Source organism: Pteronotus mesoamericanus, unplaced genomic scaffold, assembly GCF_021234165.1.
Source record: "Pteronotus mesoamericanus isolate MK-2021 breed Mesoamerican mustached bat unplaced genomic scaffold, CSHL_Meso_final contig_20, whole genome shotgun sequence".
In the NCBI taxonomy this organism is placed as follows: Eukaryota; Metazoa; Chordata; class Mammalia; order Chiroptera; family Mormoopidae; genus Pteronotus; species Pteronotus mesoamericanus.
This window is the reverse complement of record NW_026555085.1, coordinates 89,826,354-89,840,980: the sequence shown is the minus strand read 5'-3', so window position 1 is coordinate 89,840,980 and position 14,627 is coordinate 89,826,354. Positions and strand designations below refer to the sequence as shown.

Genomic DNA, 14,627 nt, shown 5'->3' with positions numbered 1-14,627 from the left:
AACAACTAAGAAACTATGAGATCTAACCATGATAATGGGTCACCAGCCTGGGGCACAGAATCCAAGTGACCAGGTCAAATGCCGGCAGCTCTCCCGCTTCTTAGCTGTCTGCTGTAGGGAAGGAAAGCCTTTGTTCTTTTTCTGCCAAAATTTTCATATATGTACAAAGGGGATGAAACCTCCTACTCTCAGGTGGTTGTGACAACTAAATAAAATTGTATACAAATAAAATATTCATAAGTGAAGCAAAGTCCTTTTTCTCAGTTCAAAATGATGGAAAACAATGAGATATTCAAGAAATCTGAGATTTGATGCAAGGAGGATCAAATCTCGGGGAGAAGGAGGTGAAGTCCCTGAAGTACAATATCCTGAAAAGAGTACTTTGGGGCAGGCCTTGCACGCTTATCTTCAAGAGAAGGTATGTCTTTACTATCTCAATCTAGTAATCTTGCTTGAGCTTCAGTATCCTGTTTTTAAAAGAAGATAATAATTGCTTTGAGGACCTTGATAAGGATCCTTTGATTGAGTGGTAGAGATAAGAACCAGGGGAAGGGGATGGAAAGTGAGTAGGTGAGGAAATGGGGGTTATCTGCATTTTCAAATCTTTTCAGAAGTTAGTCTGGGAATGTAGTGGGAGAAGCTGAGGGCCCTGGGACGTCAGTGAAGGTTTTGTTAATTAAAGGTTGGGAGGTACCAGAGCACGGTGGTATGTTGGGAAGAAGTATCTCTAGCAGAAAGGGAGAGGAGGATAATGCAGAGGGAACTTTGAATGGAGAGCTAGGGTGGTTGATCTCTAGGAAGGGAAGTAGGTTTAGCATTGGAAAGCCGAGGTGATCTGTCCAATATATCCAATAGTTTTTTTCCCCCAAAGAAGCATGAAATGGGGATGTTATCAGAAAGATGTCTGTACAAATGTTGGGAATGAGTGGGCCATTTGGCAGAAGAAAAATTGGGAAATAGTAAGAATGGGGAAATGTTCTGGAGTTGTGAGGCAGGTTCTAGAACCCAAATGAGCCTGGTTGACAGTGAAGTCACTCTCCTGGGCTGTGAGACCTCATCTCTGAAACCGCCCCCCCCCCCCCCATTTCTACTGAATTTTGTCTGTGTGTTTTTAATATCCCCTGTGACATTCTCTGGTCACACTGAGCTGCCTTTCTGTTCACATCTTGACTGTGGTGATAGATATGTGAGCCTATAGCTGATAAAATTCTATAAAATACACACATACAAATATAATGAGACTAAGACAATCTCAAAAGATCACCAGGTGGTATCAATATAAATGTACTGATTGTGATGTTGTACTTCAGTTTTGTGAAATGTTACCATTGGGGGAAACTGAGCAAAGGGTACTCCAGATCTCTCTTAAAACACCAGGTGAATCTGCAATTATCTTAATGAATCTCAATTTAAAAACGAGTATGAAAGTATTATATAAAACTAATAATATTTATTTTTAAATGTATTTTATTTTTAGATTGTTCCTGCTGGATTGATAATATAGTCATCATTGGCTTTGTAAGTTTATAATTTAATTTTTAATCCTTTACCCTGACATTTGCTCTAAGTATATGAGAATACTTTTCTAGAGAGTCTGGAGAAAAATTGGAGCAAAACTTATTTATTATGTGGTTCTTGTAATATTTTAAGGCCTGTTTTACTCTTTATGATGCCATTAGGTGAAAAATAGTTATTTTGAGGAAGTTTGAACTATACATCTTGGGCTAGGGCCAGTTGTTTCTTTGGAGTGACTTCCTCTCAGGGTTATGATTAGCAGAAGCAAAGAGCTGTCTTTGGAGCTGAAATTGTGTATATATATCCATCGTGTTGGACATTATAGTCTCTAGTCATACCTCTTTGTGACAGATGATAGGCATACAACACCCTGAGAGAAAGCCACTAGTGTGAGCATTTTGACTGGGAAGGTAAAATGAATTGTTTTATTTGTGAAAATCTGGCATTAGATGAAGTGTGGTGGGGAGCGGGGGGCAGAATTCCAGACTGGGAAAACTTAGCTGTATTCCTATTTTATCATTTGGAGTAGCTATATTTCTATTCCATAACTTTTTCTTTGTATTATATTGAGGGAAAAGAAGTGGACCTCCTGTTTTAGTAATTTTTTTAAAATCCAAACGTTTGAAATAGGACTGAATAAACATTTTCAACCTAAGAAAATGAATTATTCCACATATAACTCAAAACATTTATGGTAGTAAGTGGGTTTTCTTTGGCTATCTCTTAGAATAGAGACTACATTGCCAGTAAGGAAAAACAAGGTTATGAACCACAATATGCAGCCAATAGTTTTAATTTATATGTCATAATTTTAATAGAGAAGAATTAAAATATGCTTAACTAATTTTAAAGACCTCTATTATAAATATTGTCTGAAGATGGCTTTGTTTTTCATCATGTTACCAGTTATTGCAAACTTAAGATAATAGGTTCATTTCTGATGGCTAGAAAGAAACTAACATACAAGAATAGTGCAAAGAAGAAATGTATACTTCAAATTTTCTACAGTAAGTATATATAGCATTGTTACCAGGAAATAAACAATAAGATCTGAAAGAAGCAAAATATGTTTTCAGTGCTTAGATTTAAGAAAAATGTGTTGGAGCTCAAGTTCAGCTGAATTTTACCAATTGTAGGCTTTCCCAGATAACTCAATATGGAAGTTAAAATGCCTGATTTGAGAACTTTAATTAGAATATATATGATTAAAAAGCAATTGAAATCTCAGTCACCTATATATTTCTATATACTTCATTTTCATTGGCTGTTTGATTAGAAGTTCTTTGGTAAAAAAAAAAAATGAATAGATCTTGATATTCTTAGTAAATGATTCCTAATACTGGTTTTGTTTGTTTTTTTTTTTTATTGAGAACTTGGAATGTTCTATCAAAATTTAGTTCCAGAAGCTCTCTTTTTCAGAGCTATAAATTAGGGAGCAGACAGCATGGTGAAGAGCACAGTTTTAGACTAAGCACAGCCTGGCTTGAGTTCTGGCTGTGATGCCAGTAAGTACATGACTATGAAGAAATTAATGAACCTTTCTTAGCCACAGTTTGCCATTTATAAAATTGAAATAATAACAGCATGAGGTTTATGAGAATTAATTAAGGCAATAGACCTGGCTGTTAACAACATTCAGTAACTATTAATCTTTTAACTAATTCTATGTTTATCAGTATTGTAAGCTTGAGATACTAGTAATAAATAATTTTACAATATGCTTTATAAAGAAGACAGTCTTTTATTTATATGTTATATATAGTAAGTTTTGAAAAATTATATATTCTTATAGAAGAAAAAATGACTAACAGACATGGGCTGATCTGTAATGGACCCAACAAGTCACTTTTTTGCATTATTTGAGCTTTTAGGTAATCTCTACATCTAAGCAAAGTGTACAGGATGAAAAGAAATGATACAGATTTGTCAGTGCTTGTAAATATAAAGCATGAATGCAAATGTAGGAAAGTGGAACCTCATAATAAGGGGACTTCCACCATGACTTCCATCCATTATGTAGTAACAGGAACTGTATTTATTCTCCTGCTGAGCAGCGAAGAAAAAAGAACCCCTTAAAACATATGACACAAAAGTTTTCAGATATTGGACAACAAGCAACATAAGAAGTGAATCCTGAGAGAAGGGAAACAAATGATGAGCACAAGGCCACAGTGCAGGAAGGGGAACCAAACAGATCCCAGTGGTGACCCTGAATTGAGATGATGCAGTTGGGACTCAGGGAGGTTGAGGCAGCTAGAATTTGTAGCACTGAGTACCAAAGAGAGGGATGCACAAAGAAACACTTGGAGGTCTTTAGCTGCGTGCTGATTGGTGCATGCATGTAAGAAAGTACCTTTTTTCAAGGCTGAAAAAAAGGACCACTGGAAAGGAAAAGGAAAAGGACACATACCTCCCAGTCCTATGTCCTTCCCAGTCCTTCCACCATTGAGAATAGATAAACTTTGTAATACAAGTGGTATTAGATGGAGTCCTCAGAACAGTTTCGCCTCAGAAATGAGGCAGAAGTAGCTGCAGAATAGAGGTTGCGCTGATCCTTCCTAAAAAATCTTAAAAGTCAGCCATTAAAGAAGGATCATACAACTTTTTTGTAAAGGGCCAAAAGGAAAATATTTTAGGCTTTGCAAGGTATATGATCTCTGCTGCAACTACTAAGTTCTGCCATTTTAATGTTAAAGCAACCACAAACAATGTGTAAATAAATGGGGATGACTGTATTCAATTAAAACCCTACTTAGAGAAATGAGGAGAGGGCCAGATTTGACCTGTGAGCCATAGTTTGCAAACTCCTTGTTTAAATGGTTTCTAGTAGCTTAACTCCATCCCAGAACAAAGCTCAAGAATATTTTAAGAAATACCAAATATCCAGCACCTTACTAGAGAAAGTAAGTAATGCCTAGTGTTCAATCATAATTTATGAAATATACAAAGAAACTGAAAATTTTAAGTCAATAGTAAAGAGAAAAGTCAATCAATAGAAATTGACTCAGAAATGTCATAGATTTAATAAACATTTAATAAACAGATTTTACTTAATAAGATATTAATAAGAAAATATTTACTAAACAAAAATGTTGAAACAGTTATGATAACTATGTTGCATATGTTCAAGATATTAGAGGAGAGCATAAAGTTTGTTAAAGAGAGACATGAAAGCTATAATAAGACCCATTTTGATCTTCCAGAGACAACATAAATATGATGGAAAATACACTGGATAGGATTAACAGTAGACTAGATATTGCAGGAAGAAAGGTTTTGTGAACTTGAAGACACAGCAACAGAAATTACACAAAATAAAACACACAAAACTGAATTAAAGAAATAGCTCATCAGTGAACTGTGGGACAACTTCAGTCAGCCAATTGTATGCGTAATTGGACTCTTCAAAGGAGGAAAGGAAAAGAAAAAACAGTTAAAGAAATAATGGTTGAGTGTTTGCTAAATTTGATGAAAACAATAACCTCACATATGTCGGAAGCTCAGTGAACACCCAGCAAGAAGGAAAAATATGAATAAAATTAGACCACGGATACCATAATCAAATAGTTTAAAACCAATAATAAAGAAAAGATTTTACAGCAGAGAACAGATGGTATAAATTTAGAACAAAGAATGACATTAGACTTTTAATCAAAGGCAATGCAAACCAAAAGACAGTGGAGCTACATTGTTAAAGTAATGAAAGAAAAAACTGTCGAACTAGAAACGTATAGCTAATAAAAATATCTTTTAAAAAAGGTAATGAACTAAAGACCTTCTCAAACATACATACTTTGAAAGAACATGTTACCATTAGACCCACACTACAGGAAGTGTTAAGGGAAGCCCCTGGGAAAAAGAAAATAATATCTGATGGAAGTAAAGAGCATCAGAAATGGTAGCCACCTGAGTAAATATATAAGATTTTTAAAATTTTAATATTTTAAAAAGATCATTGATTAAATAAAAATAGTAACTATAGAGTTGGGTTAATAACATGAAATGCATGATAAAATTGGACAAAGGTCAGGAGGCAAAAAATTGAAATAAGAAATCATAGTTTTTATACTATATGTGAAGAGGTATAATATTTCTTGAAGGTACATTGTAATATGTTAAGGATGTGATTATAAACACAATATTGGCCTCTAAAACATCAAAACAGAGTTTTATGCCAAGAGATAAAATTAAATCAGAAAAAAAAAGTCAGTGTAAAAAAAGGCCAGAAAAAGGGAATGGAAAACAGATGGGACAAATACAAAACAAACAACAAGATGCTACATTTCAGCTTAACAATATCAAAAATCACATTAAGTATAAATGGTCTAAATATACTAGTTAAAAGACAAAGAATGTCAGAGTAGATGTTTTTAAAAAACAAGAACAAACTACACTGCCTGCAAAAAGTGCACCTCACATATATACACAAATAAGTTACAGACTAAAGGGTGGAAAATAACATATTTTAGCACTAATTTTTAAAAAGCAGCTATATTACTATCACAAGGTAGAAAGTAGAAATTAGAGCAAAGAATATTGCCAGGAATAAAGAGGATATTTTTTATAATGATAAGATGGTAAGTTCATCAAGAGGACATAATCTTAAATGTTTATGCATCTAATGATAGAGTTTCAGTATACACAAGGAGAAATGGACAAATCCACAATTATAGTCAGATTTCAACACACTTCTCTCAACAGATGATAGATCAAGTAGATAGAAAATAAGTAAGGATATAGAAGATTTAAATAACACTATCAACCAACTGGACTTAATTGATGTTTATAGAGCACTCTTCTCAACAACAGCATGTACATTCTTTTCAAGTATGCCCAGGACATTAATCAAGATAGATAATATTCTGAGTAAGAAAACAAGTTAATTATTTTAAAAGGATTTAAATCATACGGAGAACATTCTGTGACCATAATGTGATTAAATTAGAACAGAAGGGTATCTGAAAAAACATCTTGTAACTGAACATCACACTCCCAACTAACCCTGGGTTATATTCTAGGGCATAAAAACATTTTAAATTTGAAAGAATAGAAAGGATACAAAATACATTCTCAGACTACAGCAGAATTAAACCGGAGATCAGTAACAAAGATAGCTGAACAATTCTCAAATATTTGGAAATTAACAACCCATGGGGCAAAGAAATTGTTTCATTAAGAAATTTAAATATGTTAAATGAAATGAAAGTACAATTTATGAAAATATGTGATATATAGCTAAAACAGTGCCTGAAGGGAAATTTATAGCATTAAATGAATATATTAGAAAAGAAAGTCTAAAACCAATAACCTGTTTCCAGCTTAGGAAACTGGAGAAAAAAGAGCAAGGTAAACCTAAAGCAAACAGAAGAAAGTCAAGAAAACTTGAGAAGTCAGCAAAATTGAAAATAGGAAAACAATAGAGAAAAATCAATAAAATGAAAAGATTAGTAAAATAATATACCTCTAGCCAGGTTAACCAAGAAAAAAGAGAAGATGGATTACTGTATCAGGAATAAATAGGGGGCTGTAACTGCTGAACTTGTGAATGTTACAGGGGGTAATAAGGGACTATTATCAACAACTTGTGCCTGCAAATTTGGTAACTTAGATGAGATGGACCAATTCCTAGAAAGATATATACAAAATAACCAAAACTCACTTGAAAAATTGATTACCTGAACATTCCTATTCTGTTAAAGAAATCAAATTAATATATTAAAACAACAAAACAACCATGAAAACTTCCAGAAAATAAAACACCAGGCCCAAATGGTTGCACTGGTGAATTTTGCCAAATAACCCATGTGACAAAAAAGAAATGAAAGGGGAAATTAGAAAGTGTTTTGAACGGAATGAAATGAAAACGTATTTCCAGATTACTAGGATGCAACTATTGCAGTGCTTAGGGGAAAATTTATAGCCCTGTAGTCTATATTATGAAAGAGAAACAGTCTCAAAATAATGACTCAGTATAAGGGATTGTTAAAATTTCTCAAATGTCTTTTATTTAAAAATATACTTGTTTCATGTTATTGGAGAAGACAGTTGGGGTTGGTTATCACAGGGCAACTCTTAGCTCTTAACAGGAAAGAAAGAACCATCAGACTTTCCTAGCTACCAGCTGAGTTTCTTTAGCAAGATGTCTTCCCCCAGATATCATTATGATTTCTTCCCAACTAGTAATTTCTGAGATAAATGGTAGTGAAGGAAAAATATATTTTGCAATGTTAAGAGGCTATAGATTTACACACACATTAAAAATGATGCATTAATAGTAGATAATACAATATAAGAATGAACAGTATTAAAAATCACAGAACGGTAGAGTCAGAAGCACCCTTAAGTGGTGTTCAGTCAAACAAAAGCTGGATGAACTCCTTGCCTTTTTAATATGAAAGCCTTGGATAAAAAAATTTTTAAAGGGGGATTTATTTCCCAAGTTGGAAAATCAACAAAAGCATTGAAGACGAACTAAATCACTGAATGACATATTCAAAATTTAGATTAAAATATGTAATCAAGTTCAGACAATCATGAATGATCTAGACATGTTGGCCTCTGTCTCTGTCTTTCCACAGTCTCCTCTACATTGTACAGTAGCATCTACATGTCACCATCTATTGATGGGGCATTATGAATGAGACAAGGAGTAAAAATAAGGTTTTACATTTACCACTGGCAGTCTTTTCTTGTACTAGAAAGTTAACCTATTTTCTCCTCGTCAGTAGGGCGAGGGTCAAATTAAGTATAATATGAAAACTTTAAAGTACGAACTATAAGCAACAGACATTCCCAGTATGTATTTTTCTCTCCATGTGGCAGTAGTCTGTGAATTTCTGCCTAGTGTTGATACATTTCTACTTAAAATGGTTAAATGGAAAGAAGTAAAAGCTGATTGTACGGAAAAACCACCTTCACACTTTATAGCAACTAGGGATTTGCCTCAATTAGCTTTTTTAAAGATAATTCGATTAGTGTTTCTATTTTGTATAGTAGCATATCTTTTATAACAGTTTGGTCTTGCTTGGTTTATTAGTTGGCCCATAAAATCCTAAACTTGAGTGCTAAATATTAAGTGCTAGAGGGAATCATGTAATCTGCAGCTGAAAATTAAATTTTATGTCTTTTTTTGAAAAGGAAGCATTTTTCCCATTTTAGAAAGTTTTACATTGGTTTGATTTTCAACATCAATGATAGTAGCTACCCTTATTGAGTACTTATTGTATGATAACACTGTTTCAGGCACTTTATACACGTTATCTAATTTGATCCTTCACAAACCCTATGAAAAAAAGTGTTGTTATTCCTGTTTTACAAATGAGGCAACTAAGTTTCTGAAAATACTGTTAACTGCTTAATTTACAAAACTATGAAAAGGCAATGCTAAAATTTAAATATGGAGCTCTCTGATACCAGAGTGCATACGCTACCTCCCTGAATGGGTGGTACAATGCACTCAATTCAGAAATAGAGATGATGACTTATTTAATATAGCTATGGTGAGAGAACTTCAGTAAATAATTATATGCGTACATGGTAGCTAGGTGCAATGGAAACAACATAAGACTTAGAAACAGAATACTTCAAGTTCTAACTCTGCTACTTGTTAGTTCTGTGACTATATAAATCAATTTATTAGCTCTCAAGTCTGTTTCTCTCATTCAAAAATAGAAATTAACAAAGCCAGCTATCTCAGCTGGTTGAGGTGAAGATCACATGGATGTTTCTATGTGCCCTGTACATGCTTTTGAAAGGTATGTAAATGAATTGAATGTATTTCATCATTTGCCATAACCTTTCTTTAAGTAGTACATTTTTGAGTGCTTTTGAAAAATGATTTGGTTTATAGAAACTTAAGAGTTTCCAGAACAGCTCTTAGATTACAGAGTGATCTATTATATCAGGAGTTTGTACTCTTAAGACCAGTTTTCTTCAATGAGATACAGCGTTTTGGAGGAGTGGTTATTTCACAACACCTTGTAAAGGAATCCTTGATATTTCTGCCTCCGTTTTGGAAGAGTAGGAAGACAGAGAGGCCCAAAGTGAACCAGTGCCAGAGTCAGCGTTAAGTTTCCTAATACAACTGTCCCACTGTGCTTACTAAGAAGCTCCATTTTCTGTGCAGTTTGGAGTTCTGTACTTTCTAAGTTCGTTTCCGTCCTGACTTGAGTCAGGGCAAGTCTCCACCTGGAGGGCTGTTCAGCACCCTGTGCGGTGGTGTCATTGACAGTCCAATGATTAATCGGTGACTGGGGCCCCTAGATCAGTACTGAAGCTCAAAAGATGGGCATGTGGGAAGGTTATGTTCTGTGTCAAGGAGTGAGTTTCCCATCCCTTTTGTTCTGTGAAAATATTGTGTATTTTCTTTTTAGGTTAGGAATTTTGAAACATACCTTCTCTATTCCTGTGTTCACTCAGGATGAGTGGCAGAAGTGGAATGGAGCACAATAAAATGAACACATTTTGTTACAGGTTTTCACGAAACTTGTGTCAAAGAAGCAGTTCAGAATTCAGTGGCAATCTTGGAGACCTTTTAATTATATCTGTTCAGTGTAGATAACCAGTCAGGATAATCCATGTTCTCTCCTAGTCCCTCCACACTCCCGCACACACACACATAGCTCATTCACACACAGACTGCCATTCAGGAGCTTGGATTACCAGTCTGGGTGATCACCCAGCTCAAATAAAAAACTAACTGTTCTGTCGCTGTTCAGGGTTTTGTTTTGCAAACAGAATTTACGCAAAGTGACTCTTTCTTTAGGTCTAGCAGCCATGGGGGAAGCCCTAGGAATTACAGTTCTAAATTCATCATCTGCCATAGCTTACTGGGTACCAGCCAACAGTAAGGGCTGTGCCTATAGCGCACTCCAATCTTCGGTGGAGCTATTAGATTGAGAGTAAAGTGTCCCTGTAGTTTGGGAACATTGACACGAAAGAAATTGCAGATTAAGTGAGACCATCACTTGTGGGATTGCAGGATGGAGGAAGAAAGGGAGAGTGAGCAAGCAAAGTTTATTTATGGAATGTCAGGGGGCCACTGAGGCTCAGCAGGCCCTAGAAGCGGAGGACTTCCCTCGGTGCCTGTTTTCTCCCTCTGACCTTGGATGAACTAGCGCGCAGTATATTATGCCGGGCGATTGTGCTGGTTTGTCATGGTTAGCATTCTGGACTGTCACTGGAATGTAGGAAACGGATGAATTTGAATTGAACCATGAGGTGGTCTCTGGGCCTTCTCCTTGTCTCAAGGAAACCTGTCGCTGTTTGTCTGGGCCTGGCCTAATGAAAGCAATGGAGGGAAAGAGAGGTGGGCCTTTGATCTCTTTGTTGCAGCTGCTCCCTGGGAACTCGCTGAAATCAATGCCCTGTTTTCCTGAAGGAATGAATGGCTTTGCCTAACTAGCTTTGTGAAGCCGTGGGGGAATTCACTGCCTCTGTTTATTGACAGCTGAAAAGGAGCACATGGGGTGGAATGGACCTTCTTGTGAAAACCAGGCACAAGGAAAATTAGACCTCAATTTAACACAGAAGAATTTGGAAATTCACCCCAAAGGAGACGGTGGTTTCTCATGCTTACATTAGAATTACTCAAGTTTGGGGCTAGTGTGTAATGAACAATGGAGGGTCTGTCACAACTATGTTATAAGTAGGAATATGGTATGCATAATAAATGATGTTAAGTAGAAGTTGATCCAACACCCTCCTTCTTTTTTTGAACACAGAAGTAGAGAAAGACAAATATTAACCATGATATAATCAGGAGATTCTTTTATTTTTGCCCCCCCCCAAAAGTGATATTTAAAATAGGCATTATTAATATAATAATACTAAGTCTCCAGAGTGTGTCTTCCATTTGTTTATGTTTCAAAACATCTTTGAGCTTTGTATCTAACTTTCATGAATGCTAGCTAGCTGTTATGCTAGCTGTTCTGGGTTATGTGTGTTGCGTGGGAATATTACAATAACACATTGATTTTTAAAAACTTATATTCTTGGGATTTTTTTAACTGAGAGTCTGTATCAAACATACATGAAACTGGCTAATGGACCAATACAGCTCTTGCAGTTAGAACAGTTCATAAATCCCCTAACATTAGTACCTCATTGTTGAGAACAGAGTAAGGAAAAAGTCTTGAGTTTGTCACAAGGAAACATCAACAAACCTTCTTTTACATCTCCCCTCGATTGCTTGGTTTCCCAGGAAGAATTTATGGCTTCTTCCTTTGGCCTCCAGCCCTTTGTGCACACCTCTATTATAGCACTTAACACATTGCCCTGTAGATCTTTGTTTAGGTGTATTCTTTTAGTTGGAAGTAAAGCAGCTGTGTCGTATTCATTTTTATATCTCCGAGCCTCGCAAAGCTCTTGCTCAGTGAATGCCGCTGAATGAATGGGGATTGATAGCTCCCTGTGCGTTACTTTGAATGTAATTACTTACCCAGGCTTCAACTGCAAATACTACATTTTAAGAAAACCTGATTGATCTATTGTTACCTGATTGGCGCTATAGCCTTTTAAAATCTTTCCTTTATGGAGGATTATTAAACAGTTTTTCTCTTTTTTGATTTGGCAAGTTTGCTGGACAGTCCATCAGCTTCTGAGCAGGAGGCATAAAAAGTGCATGAAATTGTCCTTTTCAAAGCCAAGGTCTCTTCTCTAACATTTTTTCTTAAAAACAAATCTCAACACAGTATTTAGACATTTTCAGTAAGAAGATGAAAAAGTTTTTATTTTAGAGTTTGGTAGACTTTCAATTAACCAGGTTGTGATTGAGATGGATAAAACTTGCATTTTACATTATTTAATTCTTTGGTGCAGTGTTAAATAATTCAAAATAAAACATCCTTTGACAATATCTTTAACCAGATTGACACCACTGTATGTTATGGGTCCTCTATTAAAGGAAGAAGACACCTTCACCTTTCAGTGACAAGTATAAGGGAAATTTTGATTCTAAAGGATTATGGAAAATGATTTCACGGGACCTCAGGACAAGCCCAATTTCTGAGCTCTTTCCAAGTTAAGACCTGTTTCATTTTAAACCAGAGCTTTAAGTAGGAACTAGTTGTCAACATTCTTTGGGAAAAATAACATCTTAAAATTATACTGGAAAAGTTTAGAAAATGTTGGTGGGGGGGGTAGGTAAGTAAGCACACAAGTACAGGAACTTGCTGATATTGTACTCTCCATGTTATTTTTGTTTTCTTTTACCACCATGATTATTTTTAAGGAAATCAACTTGATTAAAGGTAGGGATGAAATTTAAAATGCAGATTCACAACCCTGTGAGCTGGGGTATCAGCCTTGCTGAGGCGCGGGGCCACTGCGTGGTTCCTGCACATGTGGTAGTTCAAGAGCTTGTGATTCTGTGGAGATTTTAGATTTCTCACAAAATGGGAAAATTACCATGGCCTTGGTCACAAACAGGCCCTCACCCCCATAAGTATTAACTTGTAGACAAGAAAGCAGTAAGCATGGAACTTAGGGTTCATAACTTGGCTGCCTAGGCCTCCCGTTTCTGGAAGTAGTGTTGTGTGGCATCATACCAAAGTCAGGAGGAGTGGAGGGTGGGAGGAGAAGTAGGAAATCCAGTCACACTTTCCCATATGATGTTTCAGTTTTTAGAGAGGAGGCATATCCTTGCCTGCATTGATAGAAAGGGCTACACACAGGCCAAGGACGTGACTGCAACTAAAAACTGTTCTTGCTATGTTTGTAGAGTCAGATGCATGGTCCTACAGCAAAGAGACTTTTTTTCTTAGGACTGAAGACTGCTGTAATATTCGAGAAATAATAATTTAAGAGTCATGTAATTTAAGAGTCAAAATAGCCCTCAAAATAGGTTTGGGGATCAACATAGATGAGGCCTCTGTATTTGTGTGTGAGTTTATTTCCATAACTTCCTAGTAGGAAGACACCACCACCTACTTCACTCTTAGATGGCTTCCCATCCATCCAGACCGACCCCAATAAAGCAGCCCCAATAAAGCCTTATCTAGTCATTGGCAGGGAGACACCTCCTTACTGATTAGATTGAATTGCAAGAAAGACTGCTCTGAAGTGTAGAATTATTAAAAATTAACTTTCTTGGGTATGCTTACTGTCAACAAGTTCTGCCCTTTAGCTTCTCCTTTTAGTAGTAGCCTTGTCTTGGCGGGGGGGGGGGGGGGGGAACATTGGAATTAAGCAGAGTTTTTTTCTGCTTTGGAGTTTTTTTGTTGTTGTCTGTTTGGTTTTGCTAGTCTTATTTATTTGGTTTGGGTTTTTGTTTTTGCCTCTTAATGGTCTTTCCTTGCTCCTTAGAACCCTCCCCTCATTTTCACTTCACCCTGAGCCCTGCTCAGGTACTCGTTTCCTCTCCCCAAAGGATAGTGTTCTTACTTGACACTTCGTTTTTCAAAGGCCTGGTTATCATCTGATTTTTCTGCCCCAGGCTGTGAGGTATTTTCTCTTGTATTGAAGTCTCTGGAAAAGAACAGCAAATACAGAAGTGCCCCTTGCTTACTGCTTGGTGTTATGTGCTTTACACAGATTAACTCATTTAATCCTCAGAAGGCTCTTGTGCCATAGGTACGATTCTTTCCATTTTTCCTGGTGAGGAAGCTGAGGCAGGAAGAGACTAAAGAGATTGCATGAGGTTGCTAAGTGGCCCCGGGGGGCACCTGGACGGAACGGAGGCCTTCCCACACCAGGGCCCCTTCTCTTGACCACATCACTAGGTTCCCTCTCTGAAACTAAAAATCCCTTTAAGACCTTAAAGGTGTGCCTCTGGAATGTCGGGAAATGCCACTATGGCCTGTTGACGGAGAGAAATTTTTGATCCTGGAATTCCTGAACTCATACTCCATATATAAATGTCTACTTACTCGGTACTGGTGTGGTTTTTCTTAATGCCTTTTTTTTTTTAACCTTTGATTTTTTTTCCCCCCTCTAGGATTGCTCTCACGTCTGATGTGGCCCCTGTTTCACGTCACATCTAAAACTCCTTTGTACCTCAAACTTAGAAAGGTAAGTATGTCTCTGCTAGACCGTCAGACTTCTGCCCAGTCAGCTTGCCGTGATCAGTGGTGAGTCTGTGTTCTCGTTCGCTCTGAGAGCGCACTCCAAAGCCT

At 36.4% G+C, this 14,627-nt stretch overlaps 1 protein-coding gene across 4 annotated transcripts in view; it reads left to right on the top strand.

Annotated features, from left to right (window-relative positions):
- Positions 1–14,627, top strand: part of PLAGL1 (PLAG1 like zinc finger 1) — a 58,359-nt gene that overhangs the window by 16,088 nt on the left and 27,644 nt on the right. For 3 of the 4 annotated variants that reach the window (XM_054570065.1, XM_054570063.1, XM_054570064.1), the window contains exons 3-4: positions 1,478–1,518; positions 14,450–14,523. The gene's annotated coding sequence lies outside the window, so the exon portion shown is untranslated. The remainder of the gene's footprint in view (positions 1–1,477; positions 1,519–14,449; positions 14,524–14,627) is intronic. The other variant, XM_054570066.1, reaches the window with a different exon arrangement.